This window comes from Ambystoma mexicanum, chromosome 3p (genome assembly GCF_040938575.1).
Source record: "Ambystoma mexicanum isolate Mex_15411 chromosome 3p, UKY_AmexF1_1, whole genome shotgun sequence".
NCBI classification, from domain to species: Eukaryota; Metazoa; Chordata; class Amphibia; order Caudata; family Ambystomatidae; genus Ambystoma; species Ambystoma mexicanum.
In genome coordinates, this window is record NC_090925.1 from 659,810,787 (window position 1) to 659,827,746 (window position 16,960).

Genomic DNA, 16,960 nt, shown 5'->3' on the forward strand with positions numbered 1-16,960 from the left:
TCAGGGTTTTTAAATTTGTGTCCTCTTTTAACTTTCACTTCCAGGGTGTCATGATCTCTGCTTCCAAAAGGTCAGGGTTTTCCCAACTCCCTTGGAAGCAGATCCATAACCCAGGTTCCAAGTGCCAACTAGTCCCAATTGGGACCTTTTGGACCCAGTCCTGGCGCCAGTGGCACCAGGCTCATAAATATGCCCAGTCCCAGCGCTGGAAGCGCCGGGCTCATAATGCTTGGGTGGACTTACCTGCAGCAGACCATGCTGCTTACTTGCCTGCCAGTTGAGCCTCTGATCCTCTTCTGTTTGGAACTACTTTTCCTGTTGGGTGGGGCTGGAGCCACTCCCTAGATTCAGAACACTGGAACTCTTCTGGAAGGCAGGAACTCTTTTCTTACTTAGGCGTGGCTGTGGAAGGAGACACCTAAGCACTACAGGAGGCTATTTAAACCACACCCGGTGGATGAATCTTGCTTTGCGTTATTCTGCATCCTCTGCAGCAGAACGCTCATCGTGTCTTCTGCATCTGATCCTGGGCCTAAGGGAAAAGGCTTACCATCCTGAATCCAGTCTTCAGCAACACCTATAAAGACAAGAAAGAACAGGTTAGCATTCCGGCATCTGAAAGGCAAAGGCTTACCATCCTGAATCCAGTCTTCAGCAACACCTATAAAGACAAGGAAGAACAGGTTAGCATTCCGGCATCTGAAAGGCAAAGGCTTACCTACCCTTCGTGCGCTCCGGAGGTCTTCACACTGCATTCCGGCATCTGAAAGACAAAACAAGGTGCGTTTAAAGACATTGGGGAACTTTAATACTCACGTGCCACTACTCCTTTCCACATCTAACCCAGTGGGTATCCCGGCACCCTGCAGCCGCTCCGAACTTGTACCTGCAAAATAAAAAGACAGTTAGAGCGCATCGTGAAGCTGGCAACAAGCGCTTACTCACGTGCTTCCAGGCGCTTCTATTCATCACACGGGCTCCATCTTCAACTCACTTCAGCCCGTCATCCGCCATCGCCGGAACCCTGCAAAACAAGAGACATCATTATTAAAGACTTTAAAGACATTTGAGTTACTCGAAACTTACAGTTCGTGCTGTAAACGACGGACAGCAGTCCTCTGAAGTCAAGAGGCCTGCGCTACCTATCCAGTGAAGAAACTGGTTACAGCACCCTGCCCCGAGGCAGATGGAGAGCTCGGCATTCACTTACCTAAGGTGAGAGCGTTAACCTGTGGGGGTCTACAGGAGAGGAGAAGAGGAAAGAGATAGGGACACCCCAATAACCCCAGTTCATTAACCCCGTATTTTCTATCTGCAGACATCTTACTCTGCACGTCAGGCATACAGGGCACAGAGGTCCAGCCCAAAGAGCCAACCGGGTGCTGCACATCACCTTTGAAGATACGGTAGTCGCCCAGTCAAGACCGGCGCCTCTGCGAGAATCAGGTGAGCGTTACACAGGGAGAATTGTCGGGTCCTTTCTGGGATGGTGACTTCCTCTTTGATCTGAATTTCAACTGCATAAGGTAGCAATTGATCTGACCTAAATGCTTTTTCTGGATCATCAAAGCCTATGGGATTATCCGCTAATTGGGACCAAGCCTTGAAGTTTATTAGGTCCAAACTAATGGCAAAGCGATTGAGAATGTCACTGCCTAAGTAAAAGGTGGCAGTGACGTCTCGCACGACCCAACAATTATGGACTATGCTCTTGTTGCCAATGGAGATTTTGAGCATACACCTGCTTGGCAGGAGATGTTTGGAATTAGGTGCTTCCAGGTCCATTTCCCATTTGCCTATCAGTTTAAATGTGGGAATGGCTGGATCTTTTGGGAGTTGGCGGAACATGGCTTCACTGATGAAGCTCTTACCATTGTTCACACACACGCGAGCGAGAACAGAGTCCTTCCCATCATTTAACTGAACAGAGATGAACAACTGCTCTCCAATTTGCTGAATATCAGCCAGGCTCTGAGCTGATTTCACATCTTTCTGGACTATAGGAGTGGGAGTTTCTGATTGTGGATTAGTAAAGAATTTCAGGGTGTTTCCTTCCAGTGTGGAATACCACCTTAAACTGGAAGGAAGGTTGATTTTCAGAAATAGAGAGGACCCCCCATCACCAGTCTGTTGTCCTACTGCTATTACTGTCACGTCTGGAGTTTGGTTGTTCTGGAAGTGAAATTCTACTTGGTCAGATTTTTGTTCAACCATGTGGCAGGTGCTGTTTAAACTAACATGGTTGACACTCTGTTTTTAATTTATTGGTCGGCTAGTCTGGGTCCAGAGGACCTTGTTTACACAATCTATTAGGGGTGACAACCTTCTCAGGAGGTCATTCCCTAGTAAACAAGGGGTGCCCTCTGGAATCACTACTATGACCGGGTGTTTCACCTTGTGTCGCCCAATTTTAATGTCCAAGTCTGCAGTCCCCTCAACGGGAATTTCCTTCCCGTCAAAGTTCTGCAGTTGTCCAGGAAGAGAGGTGAGAGGAATTCGGTAATTCTCCCCCTTCCTGCATTTAGTTCCTCAAAGGCCCTTTTGGACAGAAGGGTAGCTTGGGATCCAGTGTCAACCAGTGCCCAAATTGTACTCTGCCCCTGTACTTGTACCGGGGCATAATATATTCCCTCCTTCTCCTCAAGGGGGCACAGATAATGCACATTTTTGGACAACTGGTGGGCTAACTTTCTGGTTTTGGACATGGCGAGAGAAGAGATTTGGGCAGAATTCTGTGGAGAGTCTTGGGAATCTGAAAGAAAAAGTTGGCAACTGGAGATCAGAGACATTGTGGGTTCCCCTGGTTCCGGTTCTGGGCCACCCCCCCCTTTTTGGAGGCAGTCACCAAGATGGGTTTGAACCAGGGGATTTCGGTATTGCGGGTTCTGGGATGAGATGATGGGCGGCGGTAGCTCAGTCTCCACATCTCCCCAGTCTTAATTGGCGTCCCTTGGGACCCATTTTTCCTTGGGAGGAGTTCCCCCATCTCTAAAGGAGAAGATCCTTTCCCCAGGATCCTCTGAGGATCCCTCTGCCTCATATTGGAAGATCTGTACCTCCTCCACAAACTGGGCCTGTTTGGGTACTTTGTTTCTCCTACCTCCTCTCTGCTCCTTGGGTGGCAGACTTTCAGGGGCAGGAGATTTTGTTTCCGGTTCCTGGTTTTCCAGGGTCTGTTTACAAGTTGGGAAGGAAGCTTCCTCCAAGGCTTTACACCCCCCTTCCCCTTGTGCCTCCTCCCTGGGAACCGGTGGGTTATCGGGGTGCTGCCCCCGTCATTCTTCTGGAGCCCCAGGTCCAGAGTTTGGGGCATTCTGCGGTGGCATGCTCATCTGAGGGTTCTGTTGAGCCCTCAGTATGTGACCCATATCTTTTGCCATATTTTGGACCTGGCGCTCAAGTTGGGAAACCCGCTCAGGCTGATACGGGGCTCTATTTTCTCCCCTGGGCTGATCCCAGGAAGGGTAGCAATCCCTTCTCAGGTAATACCCCGGATTGGGAAGATTCGGGTACCACTCCACCCTTGGCCTCCCCTCTCCTGGATTAGGTTGTCTGGGCTCAGGGAATTGGGGAAGGAAGGATGGATGATTTTGGGGCTGGAAATTGGGTGTTTACCTGGGGAAAAAGTTCTGCCCAGGATTTGGAGAATTTCTGCCCTCATGTGGGAAGTTGGGAGGGAAGTTCCCTGGGTAAGGTGCTTGGCTGGATCCCCCCCCTTGGGCTGGAGGAGTCCACACATAACCCAGGATTGGTCGGTTTCCCTTGTAGCGGGGCCTTACATAGTCAGGGGGGTGGGGGACCCCATTTTTAGGACTACCTCCTCGACTCCCTGTCTGTGACTGGCCCGAGGGCTTTCTGGGCTGTGAATTATTTGGTGCAGGCAGGTTTTTAGGCCCCCCATCTCCAAATCTAAAACGGGGGCAACCTTTACCTCTGCCACCTTGGCAGCAGCAGGGGTGCTGTTGGTTTTGGGGTTTTTCGGCGCATTATTTTTATTTTCGATGGGCTTCTGCACCTCATAGATCCGCGTAGCCTGTTCAATGACCCAGTCTAAAGATCTTTTCTCATGAAAATCTCTCACGAGCTGGGTCATTATGTATTTGGGTAAGGCATGGAAAAACATATTGATAAATTCTCTGCTATCCGTGCGCACCCTTCTGGTGGTCTGCGCAAAAGCACGCTTTAATTCTTGCACAAACTCTTGTGGGGCCTGATCCTCCCCACATTGCAAATTGTAGGCTGCCTTGCAAGCCTCTTGAGGATTTCTGTGCACAGAAAAATATTTCAAGATGGCCGCCCTGCATGTGGACCACCTTGAATGGTTTTGATCCTCCAGCCCCGCAAAGAAACTGGAGTATTCTGGTGAGAAGGTCCACTTTACATATTGAATACAGCTTTGGCTGTCCTTCAAATGGAAAGTCTCCATCATTTGCTCATAGAGCTCCAAGTGTTCCCAAACAGAATACTTGGCGTTCTTATGATAAGGCGTGATGACACTCCTTATTGCCTTTATTTGTTTCAATGGGTCCTTAAGCAAGGCCCTTTTTGCCTTATTGGCCTTTTTGGTTCGGGTAACCCTGGTCCATTCATCCTCCGACTCAGAAGCGCAGCTCCCAGAGGTGCCCGTCTGATCTTCCAGGTTTTCCCGGATTCTGCGAGCCTGGGAATGGCTGGCAGAATGTGGGGACCTGGTCTCCTGTGTCCTGTAATGCTCAGAGGAGTCTTCAGACCCCTCCTTGCTGCCAGGATTTGATGGTTACCCCCCCCACTGACCTAACTGGGCAGAGGTTTTCAGGATGCCCTTAATGGGCCTACTCTCCTGAGGTTCCCCACTTAATTGCACTCTGCTTGGGTGCCCATACCCGGATGCCCGCCCATCCATTCCTGGGAGGTACTGGCCTATGAGCCCCATACTTGTAGCTGGATAGTAATCTGCCATCCCCGTGGCCCTGGGCTCATGTGCGCGAGGGGACATGGGGGTGGCAGAGTCCAGGGACTGGGAGAGATGAAGGCCTCTGGTACTAGGGCTCCTGATGTTATGCTCAGGAGTTTCTCTTTCCCAGCGAACCTCATCTCTATCCGACCCTGCTTCCTGTTGCAATGCAAGAGCCTGCGCTTTCAGTTCCTCGGTTAAGGCCTTACTAGACTCTATCAGTCTCTCCTGCATGGCTACCTGTTGCTGGAGCATATCATTGTGCTGACAGAGAGCCTCATTTTCTCTCTGTGCCTCCTGATTGGTCCTGGAGTACTGGGCCAGTCTCTGCTGCAGGAGGGTTACCTCCTCAGTCCCATCCCTACTGACCTGCTCCTTTCTTGCCAGAGCCTCCTCCACCCTCCTGGTGTGCTCTAACAAGTTCTGGTGTTCTTTTTGGATGTCACCCAGTCCCTGGAGGGCCAGGTGATTTTCTTCCATTTTCCTTTTTAAGTGGCAGACTTCCTGGCCTAAGGTGTCCCTTTCCTGACTAAGAGCCTGCATCTGCGCTGCCAGGTCGTCCCTTTGCCTTTGGAAGGCACCAGCTTTCTGGCGCTCCTGGTCAAACTCTGCCTGGGTATCCAGGTCTTTCAAAATCAGTTTATTGCTCTCTGCCTTCTCCCTATCTAGGTGGCTTTGCAGGGTGACTACCTGCTCGGCACATGCCCTATTGAAATTTAATTGTTGCTCCAGCTTTTTCTGGCTCTGCAGTAGGGAGTCCAAACCTTCTTGGTACTCTTTCTGCAAGGCCAGAAATCTGGTATCCTGGTCCGCCTTTTCCTGTTGCAGCACACCCATATCCTCCTTTATTTTAGTGATGTACTGTCTGCTGTCCTTTTCTGACTCCTGGCTCCTGAGCAGCCTCTGCTCAGAAGAGTCCAGATCAGATTGGGCCTTCTCTAACGCCATCTGTTGCCTATTTGCCAGATCTTGGCCTTCAGCACATTTGTCCTGCATGGCTCCCATATATAGATACAAATATGCCGCTATCCTGGCAATCTTATTATGTTCATCTTTGGCTTTAGGGGCCATCTATAGTTCACTCAGGGCCACAAGTAGGGGACCCTGATCTCCCCATGTATCTGACCCTGTTTCAGTGACCTGTTGCGCGATTGCCTGCAGCCAGACTGTTTGGTCCTGATGAGTCCACTCACCTCTCACAAATAGCTTATGTAAGAAGTGCTCTCTGGCTATTTTCATATCTACCAAGGTCGTCATTCTGGAATTTGAGTTCCTTCCTGACTTACAGAAGTTTGTATTTTATTTTGCAAAACAGACCGTTTCCTTAGAGCGTTCCTTTGAGGGATGCTTTCACAGTGTAAAACAGCATGGTGATCTAACCGGATATGTGTCTGGTCAGTTGGCACACTGTATTAATCTGCACAAGTGGTAAATCTAACCCAGAATATCCCGGCTCCGAGCCCCCACTTCTGTAAGCGCTATTCAATGAACACTACAGCCAAGTCAATGCCTAGTCTGGGATGCTGAGGAAAACCCTTATTAATGTATTTTTATGTCTAGTTCAGTACTCTGGATGACCACCCTTGTATAACACCCCCCTCTTAGAATCCCTGTGACCCCACTGAGTCAAGAAGTAGGTTTGTTTTGCAAATTAAAAGGTTTATTTGAGAATTTAAACAATATATATATATCACACTTTATAATAAATCAATATCTGATAGTACACTTAGACATATGATGTTGATCAACAATGGGTAATCTGGCACTAGCACACTTCTTTACAATCAATGAGGAGTTAGTATAGGATGGATAAAGTAGCAAAAATACTTTTATGATTTCAAGGGAAAAGCAATGAGGAATAAAATGCAGTACAGAAATGCTTGATATGGATTTTAGCAAAAGATAAGATAATCACTTTTTCTCTGGCAATTCACCTCCCTCCCCTATGCAATGTAAAAAATGGAAGGAGATGGAAAGAGGAGCACACATTTCTCAGGAATGCAATCAAATACAATACGAAATTCAGTTCCCCCCCAGCAAGCTTAGAGGAAACAGGTAGGAGTTTGAAACACAGGCCCAAAATGCTTTTTAAATGTGATGGCAATGGATGGGAAAATGTGCCAACTGATTTTAATTCCCTCTAGAGATTCAGGGTGAGTGGGAGATGCGTGTTGGTATTAGTTCAGGCTCACTTTAGCAATGCTCTATGAGTTATTACCAAGTTGCAACGGATTTTAACAAAAGAAAGAATGGAGCTGCTATTTTGACAAGTGGAGAAATTGAGACAAAATCGCAAATCGCGGTAAATTTCGCAAGTGCGTAAATCGTGATTGCGGAAAAATATAAGGAGTAGGAAGTCGGTTCTAGGCTTGTTTGAAAGCTTAGATTCTAAGCTTTCAGAGGAAAGTTAAATCTCGTCCTAGCCCAAACGGTTCTAGAGATACGGACGATTAAATAAAGGTAGTTTTTCGGATTTAAACTAAACTCAAAATGACAGGTGACAGCTTGCAGCTGCAGAATTGACAGGTGACAGTTGTGCAGCTTTAAAAATGACAGATGACACGATTTCTAGGAGGCAGTTCTACTTAGGTTAAAATAGTTTGGATTAGATTATTTTAACTAAGAGATTTGTTCTGCACAGTTCTGCTAGGTATTCACAATATATATTTGAACTAGGCCTCGTCACGGATCTGGTCAACACGTCCGGCTGCGGTTCTGTCTGCTCGGCGGGTCAATCAGGCACCGGTTCTGCTCACAGCGATCTGGGTCAGCTCTGCTCTGCTGGTCTAGCCTCTCTGGATTCTGGATGTAACACTGCTTTCTGGGTACTGCTACAGGTTCTTGCAAAAATTCTCGGCAAAACTTCAAACAGCTCGCCCGGCTGTTGAATAGTTTGGTTAGGTTTGAGGCCTGCTGAAGAAGATTCAGCTGGTGGATTCAGGCCTCTCTGCTACACATTTTGGAGTTAATTTCTGCTACAGGTTCTGGAGATTGATGGATTTGAAGTCTGGATCTCTGGATGTGAAGTCGTCGGTCAGCATGCTCCGCAGCAAATGGAATTGAATGTCTCTACCTGTCCCAGCAGTCTCTTTTTATGTGTTTTGGAAAGTGGGTGTGTGCGTTGGTCATAACTAAACCTGCCCCTCTCACTTATCATTGGCCGATTCCTCCTCTCTCCCTTGATTGGGGGAAGGAAATGTGAGTCAGAGTGATGCTGTAGGTTTTATGGTAAGAGGAACCTCCCCTTGTCAGATTGCACACAAATCTATTTCTGACCCAAATACATATTTATCTATGTACCATTTTTCTAATATTACAGGTCCAGTTAACATATTTTCTGTAGCACCAAACCATCCGATCCCTGTCTTTGTACGATGTTGTGTCCACTGATGACAGAATTCTCCCCTTTTCATCCAGATAACGACCTCTAAACCTTTCCAGATTTTACACAAATGTGCACCAGGGATATGGGTTACAGATGATAAAGTGTCCGATTTTTAACATGCATACATTTGGAGTGACAACCTTTTTTTCCGCTACTATCCCCAGGAACATACCCCAGGGTCCTAACACCTCTTAAAATGTGCACAGAAAAATCACAAGAATAATGGTATTATTTATATAATTCTGACAAGTCTGTACTATGAATTATCCATCTTTTTAAAATGATGCCCTGGTCAAACAGGGGTGTGGCTTCCCACATCAAATGGTGGAATAACTGGTTTATCCACTTCCCCCAAGCTCAGCTGGCTTGCAGAGGCACTGCCCCTCCCAGTTTCCCCTAAGAGCAAGCCACTTTATGCCCCCCCCAATATAACATTTGTCTGAGTCCAGGACTGGCCTTTGTTCAACTCCCTGTAGTCCCCAGCTGCCACTCCCCTTTCAATCAACAGGGCCATGTGACCTCAGGATACAGCCAGGCCTGGCAGCCAGGCCTGGGAACACAGCTGTTGATCCAGTTTCAACTCCTGTCGGGGGTAGTTGTCAGGCAGAATTCAGTTTCATTAGGCCAGGTTTCAGCTAAATGTCACTTTTTGTTCCCAGTTTTCTACATTCAAATCAAACTGACAATTTTTACATATACATTAAATAATTACTTCCTTCAAGTCATTTCATAATATAGTTTTACATTGTATCCACCTCTTAGCAAGTCTTTCCTTGGTCTGGTTTGTTTCATTTGTTCAGTTTTACACAAAAGTCTGGTGGTTTTAAAACGCCGGCTTTCTGATAGTGGTGAGTACTGGTAATGCAACCATTTTTGGGATTAAGAAAATGAATTCCCCACAGTTCTGAGTTGCTTTTTTTTTTTTGGCAATCAGCATTGCCATTCCCAATGGTTTCAGGCTACTGTGTGTGTAGCCCAATGGTGGTTTTAGGCAGTGCCCTCCTGTGCTCACAACATAGGCAAAAATGGGTGGCAGCCTATTCTTCATGTTTTCCCTGTGTACTCTCTGGGGAGTTCTGGCCATCATGATGTTTTCCATGCCAGTACGGCACAGTTTTATGGTAGGGCTTGTATGCATGGGTAAAAACATCCCACACCACACTTAGAAATGTGAATATCACCAAGTGTCACACTTAGATAGAATTGTGCACATTAGCCTGCAATGCATCTAGATAGGACTGTGAAGGGCAGTAAGTGCCGTACTTAGATGGTATTGCAATGTTAGCAAGTCCCACTGTCAGAACTGTGAGTATTTGCAGTGGAAACACTTGGATGGAAGTGTGAGTGGTGGCATTTGCCACACTTGGATGGATTTGCGAACATTGAACAGCGTTGCATCTAGATGGATTTGTGGGTGTTGGCGTTCGTCACACTTGGATAGAGTCGCAAACTTTGGCCTGAGTTGCATCTGGATGGATTTGTGGGTGTCGGCATTTTCCACACTTGGAGTTGTTGACTCTGGCCTGCGTCACATCTGGATGAATTTGTGAATGTTACCATGTGCAACACTTGGAAGTGTGAATATTGGCAAGGGTTGCACTGGAAGAACTGGGAATGTTGGCGTGTGCCACACTTGGATAGAGGTGTGGGCGTCAGTCTGCGCCGCGTCCATTGGGACTGTGAATGTTAGCTGGTCCCACACTCGGAACTCTGGATGCTGGCTTGTGCCGCACTTGGAAATAATTGTGGACATTGGCCTGCGTCGCATCCAGAAGGGACTGTAAACATTTTCAACCGGATACATAAAACAAAACCGCACAGATTAAGAGAACTATAAACCAATAAACAAAACCTCAAATTTCTGCATACTTAATTCACACAAAAGCCCACACAACCACCTCTCTCTCAGCAAACTGCACACACTTCACCACAAAGCACCAACAAACAATCAACACAGATCGCAACAACAGCACACGAGGACTCGCTTCGATCGTAGACTCACATCCAAGCCCAGAGCACAGTGAAAACAGATCTGAAGCTGGCAACAGTACACCACCTTCTGACATTCCTACGCCATCTTCACCCACTAACCCAACCCCCCCACCTCTTTGTTTTACAGATCCGCCAGAGCACCTGGGGACCAACTCCGTTGGTGACGGTGAGCTTTATAAATACCTTTAACATCGAACATTTAACATTAACATGTTACATAGTTAGCGTGGTATGATATTTACTGTGCTGGGTCTGTGAGTGCAGATGAGGCTATATAGCGCTTCATAGAGTGAATGTATTGCGCGCTGGGATGAATAGTAGTAGCTATTCATGTGGGTGTAAATTTGTATTACATTCAGATTATGTTAAATTGCCCGTTTTTCATATTTCTGCAACAGAGGGGTCCTTTTGGGAATACTAATGACAAGGCATTGAGGTAAATATTCAGTTCAACATGATGGAAGAGGTGATCTGTAACACAGTGAGGTAGTGTGGATGCCTGATCTGGACAAGTGAATAGGGGTTTGGAGACTGTAGAGGTGGATGTGGAATAAGGCTGGGTAGGGGTGCGTCAGGTGGGATTTCCTGCCCCCATGGACACTTTATGCTAGCTATGTTTTTTTCAACAAAGACAATTGCTTTTGTGACCTGTGACCCTACATATGATGCTCAAGCATGCTGAGCGTTATGTAAGGAAATCCTTAAAGGTGTTTTCTGATCATGTTGTTATGGCAGCCATCATTGTTTTTAGTACTAGGCTTCCTTGTCTCAGTACTTGCATCCACATCACCCACACTGAAAAGAGTGGTTCTGATTTCTTGGGAATTGTAAAGGATGTAATAAGGTGGGAGAGGGGTGCTCAGGGGGAGGGAGGGTTAATACCCATATATAGGAGATGGACAGGGCAATTGTTTACAGAATGGTAAATATGTATTTATTTGATTTATTTGTTTATAGAGCAAGAAAGCCAACAAGCATCAGGGCGCTTACAAAAAAACAAGGACCAATGAAAGACGGTACAAAAACATTAACAAACACATGGATCATTTACAGAGGGGCGGAGGCTGGTGAGGCAAAGAGCATGGCACGGGGGACATTTATTCAAATAGGAGAGTTTTTAAACATATCCGGAACATCAGATAACGTGGTTCCTAGCATAGGTCAGTGGACAGCCTGTTCCAAGCTTGTGCTGCAAGTACGGGAATGTATCACCCCAAGCTCTAGCATCTTGGGACTGTCAGATATCCACAGTTACTCGAGCAAAGTTATCTTGAGGGGGTGCATAGGTTTGCTTGTTCCTTAAAATAGATAGGTGTGTCTCCATAGATGCATTTGTGGATCAGAGAAAGAGCCTTAAAATGTATTCTTCGAGCATGGTGAATGTGCTACCTCATTATTATGTCACAGATTATTATGACAGCTTCATTTTGATGAGTATGGAGATTGTTTATGAAGTTTTTGCTAGCCCCAAACAGAAGGGCATTACAATAATCCAAGCGTGGCAAGATGATGGCTCTGACCAGAGTATGATGATTTTTTAAAGGACAATATGTTAATGTTAATTAAGGCTTAAGGGCGCAGACCTGTCGATACAGGACAAATAGATGTTACATGCACAGCTTCAGCTGGAACCTACCTAAAGAGGTACAAAGTTTGACTAACAAAATAGAAAGGTCTTTCATTTTTTCTTGAACACGTCAGTTGACTCTGTAGTTCTTAGATTGGGGAGCAAGGCATTCCAAGCAAGTGGAGCTGCTATATTAAAGGCTCCATTACGAACTTTATTGGTTTTATAACATGTGGTTTTTAAGAGGTTGGAGTTATCAGATCTTAAAGGTCTAAGGCTATGGGCCTCATTATGAGCATGCCATTGTTACCGGAAGGGCACACTCCGAGTCCTGTGGGCGGGTGCCATCCCGGGCGGAACGGCAAACGCCTGCAGTCTTTGATGGAAGCACCGGCACTGTTGCACACAGTGCTGGTGCTTCCGTCCTCCTCATTCCCATTGAGTCCTATGGTACTCAAATGGGAATGGGGAGTAACATTTTCCAGCGCAACACACAACTCCAGTGGCAACCTGCAACCTGCCATTTTTACCGGCACGGCTACTGCCAGGGTTGTACTCAGGCCCAATGCCTTTTTTCTACAGCTTCCATAAGATAGCTTGGCATCTGACCCACAAGGCATTTCTGAGTGATTAGGAGCATCCTAAAAATGCACTCTCTCCGGTACCAGCAGCCAATGCAGTCTCCGTCTTGCATCTGAGAGGTGGTCCTTCTGATTCAGTCCTTTCACCACTCTTATAGCTCTGTTCAGGATCACCTGGAGGCAATGAAGGTCAGTTTGGGAGGAGCGAGCTAGAAGACTACAACAATAATCTACCTTAGAACAAATAATGGCTCTCACTAGTGTTTCTGAATTTCTTTCTGGGATTGGTGGACGGATATGGGGCAGCAGTCTGATGTAATAAGATGATGATGACACCAGGCTGCTACACCTTCATATTCAAATTTTTGTCTAGCAAAACGCCCAGAGTCTTTACTTTTTTTTAACTTTGATATCACATTCATCTATATTAAAGCTGCTGTATATTGGATCAAGTTTGCCCAGTTTAAGATCCGATCTAACAATCATGAGCACCGTCTTTGCACTGTTCAGTGCCAGTCCGTTCATAACCATCCACCTTTGTATGACACGATATACTTTATAAATATTTTTTTTGTCAGCCTCATGAGATCCTGTAATAGGTATAACGCATTGCGGGTCATCCGCATAGTTGGCAAATAAATTCCCCTCTTGTTCCAACGTTTGGAAGAAAGGGACCATAAAGATGCTATAGAAACATGGTGACACGCAGACTCCCGGCGGGACCCCATAAAGCAAAGGCATTGGTTTTGATTTGGCTAGCTTACTCGCCACTCTCACCTGTCTGCCACTCAGGAATGATGGGACCAATTGGATGGCTTGGGCTGAGAAATGCACAGTATCCCTTAACCTGGTGGTCAAGATGGAATGATCCACCAGGTCAAATGCTGCCGATAGATCTAAAATTGTAAGTAGTGAGGTTTGACCGCTATCCGATGCTTGTAACAATTGGGATTTTAGGGCTAAGAGTGCCGTCTCTGTCCCATGATTTTGACGAATTCCCTATTGGAATTTGTGTAGAATCTGGGAGGTGTTAAGATGCTGAGAGATCTGGTTGTAAGCAACGCTATTTAAGATTTTTAACAAAAATGGGGTATTTGAAATGGGTCTGTAATTGGCATGATTGGCTTTCTTTAATAAAGGGGTAATCCAAGCACTTTTAAGGTCAGAAGGAAGAATTTACAGATTTAGTGAGGGCTGTGATGAGCAGGGGAGAACATTCCTTGATAATTACAGCTGAACAAGGATCACTATTGCAACTGGTAATTTTAAGTTGAGAAATTATCTTAGCTAGATCTGGTTCTGAGACAAGAGAGACATTAAAGGTATGAGTTTTTCCATCCTTTTTAGGCGCTGTTTAGGGCCTTTGATTCACATTCTTCTTTGCTAAGGGACTAATTTTTCTCTTGAATGGTCGCTTTGATTTTTTCCAGTTTCTTGAAACTGGAAGACTGAATGCCTGTACACCACGTCTCATTCTTGAGAATGGGATCTTGGTTAGGGCCCTTAGGCATCTCCTGCTCTTTTAAACTTTTAAATAACTCTTTGCTATCAGATGTGGCATTTAAAATTCTCCCATTCATTGATTCTTTTTTTGCTGCAAAGATTTCCACTTTATAAATAAGAGCTGCTTTTATATAGTTGTCCAAGCTTGGCAGATCACGAAATTGTCACCAGTCATAAAAGGATTTAATTTGTTTAGCCTTGAGCTCCATAAAATTATCATTAAGATTCCAAAATGGCCACCTGCACAATGTAGACGTGCTGCCAGCTCTCTCCTGGACCTAAGCTGGTGCAGGCGCCCCCACCACCCTGCCTGCACCTTGAATCAGGATTTTTAAGGCTCCCGACAGCAGCAGCACGGTGCGAGAAGGAGGGGGCGGAACAGAAAGCATTGCGCCCTCACACATGCGACCCTTCCTCGTGCTCGAGACCCTGCCGAACACACTGCGCCAGCTGGGCGAGGATGCAGCAGAGGAGGTGCCCGCCCGACAGCAGACGTGGAAGCAGGGGGAAAGAAGGAGGCACTTGCCCAGAATGGACCCCGAGCTGAGATGGTCCTGCAAGCCTGGTCTATGGCTGGAGTTGGAGACCAGTGAGGAGGAGCAGCGGTGAGCGAACTCCCTGTAACGGGAGGGAACAGGGGAAGGACGTGGATGCCTCAACGAGGAGTGGCCCCACGGGCCTTAGCAGCATTTCGGCCGGCGGAGAGGCGTAGCAGGACAAGTTTCGCCCTCCGCGATCATCATGCGGGGATGCAGCACCGGTTACTGGTAAGGAAAGGTTGAGGCAGCGGTGCCCTGCAACAAGGACCAGAGGCGCCGCGCCTAGAGAAGGGTGCGTGAAGCAGACTGCGGCGGGAGGAAGGCACCGAAGAGCGAAGTGAGGAGCAGGACCAGAGCCCCTGAGGGGGAGCGTTGTGGCGGCTGCAGGCTTAACTGGAGCAATCAGGAGGGAGCAGTGAGTGCGGGACCCCAGGGATACCATCCCGGAGCAGAAGGGATCCCAGCTTCATGGGGGGGAGGCATGACTGGACAGGGAATGGGAGGTGCCCAGAAGGGGCGGACGAAGCCATCTCCCCCAAAGCACACTGGCAGGCGGGCATTAAGGCCTGCCTGCTCCAGAAGCAGTGAGGAGGCCCCTAATGGGGCAAAGCAAAGGGCAAGTGACCAAAGAGCAGGAGCCGAGACCTGAGGCTCTGTACTGAAGATATATACCCGATCAACAATTAGCACTAATAAAGGTGGGCCAGCAGCGAGGCACATACCCAACAAGAACTCTGCCACAGGGCCCCCGAGCCTAAAGGGACTCTGTTTCCTGAACTGATGCCAGTGCAGACTCGGGGCTAAGGCTCAAGGGGCAGAGAAGCCACAGCCACATCAAGGAGAAGCAACGGAATTGCGTTGAACACCGGAAGGGAGTCAAGGAGAAAGCATTGGGGAACTGCCTTAAACAGGCTGAGACCTGGATAGAGGTGCCAGGGGGTGGAAGAGACGGATGAAAGCTAGAGGAGGGAGCGTACCCAGTGAGTGGCTGAAGACGTGGAGAACAGGCCCCGGACCCTAAAAAGAGAACCAGTGACACAGACCATTAAAGGAATACAGGGAAGCGGCAAGGGCCCGCAATGGACAGGAGAGCTATGACTGCAAAATCCAAGGGGAAAGGTGGGAAGATACCCCAAAACCTGGGTGACACACCAGGCACTCTCCGCTCTATGTGGCCAACAAAGGACACTAGAGAAGCAGCAAAAAGAAGCCAAGAAGGGGCAATGGAATGTGGCACCCTAGAGGCCACAGAGGGGTCGTCCCCAATGTCGAGGAGGGACTTCATGGGGAGATGCACACGTTGCAGACTAACCTAGCCAAAACATTCCAGGATCAATTCCAACATATGTGAACGGATTTGAACGAGGCCCTAGGGGAGATCAGACAGGATATGTGACAATTGGGCGAAAGGACAGACCTCCTAGAAAAAGGCCTATAAGAAATAGACAAGGAGACAATGATCAACAGCGAAGCCATTGAGCGACTTGACGTAGCCACCCGATACCTGGAGCTCCAGATGGAGGATATGGAAAATAGATCCCAAAGGATCAACATAAGAGTGAAAATGCTGCCGGAGTCGGTAGCCGACAAAGAACTAAAGCAGGAAGTGCAGTATATTTTTCTGAGATACTGGGAGGGACGACCCCAGACAGGGTTGAGCTAGACCGCATCCATAGAGTTGGGAGATTGGTCAAAGGCCCCGCTGCAAGATGGAGAGACATACTGGCAGACTTTGCTAGGCATGCACAGAATGAAGCAGTCCAATAATGTACAAAGGCCAACAAATAGCACTGTATCAAGACATAGCAAGTAGCACACTTACAAAGAGAGGACAGATGGCCCTGGTGCCAAAAGTACTCAATGAGCACAGAATCCGATACAAGTGGACTTTCCCGTTTGGTGTGGTATTCGAATGGGAAGGGAGCCAAAAACGCATCACCTCAGCACAGGAGGGGGCAGACATCTTGCAAATGGACCTTGAGGAAGGACCTACTGGAACCGGAGTGCAGACTAAGGACAATAGGCCAAGGCTTAGACCATGGGAGTGGACAACGGTGGGAGAGAAAAGAAGAAGGGGACATGGGTGGGGGACCACCACCGAAAGGGAGGAATGAGGAAACTGAAGGGGAAACAGGAGGAGGGGCACAAGAAGAGCCCTGAATTCAGCACAGGGGTGGTGGGCCTCTAAAGGTGGTAACAGAGCGAGAGGGGGCAAACATTAAAACATTTTGGTGTCAGCAAGGGCGTTGAGACCCAATGAGGAGGGAGAGAGAGAGCGGAGAAGGTTGAGGACCCAGTTAAGAGAGGGAGGGGGAGGGAAAGGGGTGTGGTTCGGGCAAAGAGGGGGACGGGGACAACAAATGGGGAGAGTGGGGGGAAATAACAGGGGAGAGGGGTGTGGGGGAAGCTCACAAAGAAAGGAAAAATGGGGGCCATCGGCAAGCCAGGGATAAGGATGAA